The sequence below is a fragment of the Zeus faber genome, assembly GCF_960531495.2.
Source record: "Zeus faber genome assembly, chromosome: 5".
Taxonomy (NCBI): Eukaryota; Metazoa; Chordata; class Actinopteri; order Zeiformes; family Zeidae; genus Zeus; species Zeus faber.
Genome location: NC_137192.1, coordinates 25249543 through 25251543, shown reverse-complemented (window position 1 = coordinate 25251543; position 2001 = coordinate 25249543).

The window sequence follows — 2001 nt, the reverse complement described above, 5'->3', positions numbered from 1 at the left end:
TCATGCATGTACTTATGAGAATGAATAAACTTGTCGTCTCCGTAGGCTCGCATCACTTCTAAACTCGTAGTTTCTTTTCCTGTATTTGTAGGTGAGTGTGTTTGTGTTGTCTGTACACGTGTACGCATTTTTGGGATTGATCCCCGGGTGAACCGACAGACAAAGGAATAAATAAATGTTGTTTACTCCGCCGGGGCAGGCCAATCAGTAATGCATGACTCGATGTGCGCATCTACATTAAATTCATGTCGGCTCATTTATTTTCCCTACATCCCTTTACATCCGAGCGTGGAAAGCTCACTGCTCAAACACAAAGAGGTATTTGATCCGTGAATTCATTAGATGCCAGCTCTCTGATAAAAAAAACAAAAACGAATAAACAAGCAAAACAACCCGTTACGACGGTTATAAATTGAGCGATACAGAATATTGCCAACGCAGCGGTGTGTTAGCCAGGACGGAGGCAGGAAAACAAATGGTTGAGGCGGATGAGTGGGACATCAAAAAGACCAGCAGAGCGAGAGAGCCTGAGAGTGAGACGGACAGTGAACCAGACGACAGGCAAGACGTAAGGACACATCCGGTGACAGACAGACGGATAAAGCACTTCGCTGGCTAGAGACGGAAACAGGGACACTTCCAGCCATGGGACATGGGCCATGTTTGGGTGCAAGGTCACTCAACGGTGAGGACTTTTACCTCCTGGGTTGGAGCTCCGACTGGGGCCTCCCTGGGTGCTGCCCAAACCCAAAGACACACCTGGCAAAAAGACAGACATCCATGTCGAGTGACAGGTGCGTAGGAGAAGAACTGGGAGCCCACACAATATGCAAACGAGATCCCCGCCCACCCTCAAATTTTGTGTTCAGGACTCTTTTGCATATCATTTGGGCTTCTGGCAGGAACACACCCCTGCCATTGCCCTTGATCACTAGAACTGGAGGGATGGGTTATTGGTTGCTCCCAATGCAAATCATGGTTAGGATGAGTTCAATGCAATCCATTGTGGTAATATGCAATGCACTTGGCAAATAAAGTGATTGTTCATTCTAATAGAATTGGTAAAATCCTGGTCCATCTAACGAGTCTAGCTGCCATAATTGAGTATTTGGAAAGTGGGTGGACCCTATTCTTTCTTTCTTTCTTTCCTTTTTTCTTTCTTTCTTTCTTTCTTTCTTTCTTTCTTTCTTTCTTTCTTTCTTTCTTTCTATCAATAGTACGGTATTCCCGTTCACGGGACAGCAAAACATTTAGCCGCTCTGACAATAGGAATGACAGTGGAAGTCCCCGCGCTCAATGAGTTGAATCCCCCCCAAAAGGACCATATAGAAAAAACATGGCAACATTGGCGAGGGAACAGCTTCAATACTTTTTTTTATTTACATACCAAATGTTGGTGGATTGACGTTTGTTTGTCAGGCTTTGCAAGGCGAGCCCCTCTATAGGAACCCTGACCACAGGTTGCTAAATTCCCCTCATGGCGTTGGGACCCAGTCACACCTGCACACCTTCTCCTTTAGAGATCGATAGGCCATTTGGCAATTGACAGAGCACCCACTTAACATTTAACATCCAAAAGTTGTCACCTCAGCGTGTGTCAATCGGTTATTTGATATCTGATTGAAAATGCTGATTTCCATCGGACAATTGACGGCTACTTCCAACACCGCAGCACAATGTCTGCAATAGTCATTTGGAATGTTCCTTTTGTTGTTCAGTGAGGGTAAACCACCTCCCTATGTCATTATGTGGAGACTTAATGGAAGGTTGGAGCAATGCCTCCCGATATCGAGCGCCCATCTTGAAGCATCAGTCGAAACAGAGAACCCATCCCATCCGTTGCTTTCTCTGAACACTATAGAGTTATACCATTTGCTTTGGTGCCATTAGCACCGAACGATTGACACATAGAGGAGAACTCTTCTGATCAAAACTCCAATGTTTTATTAACAAACAAAAAACAGCTTTTATCTTACCTTTCCAGCCATCTTCATCATCGAT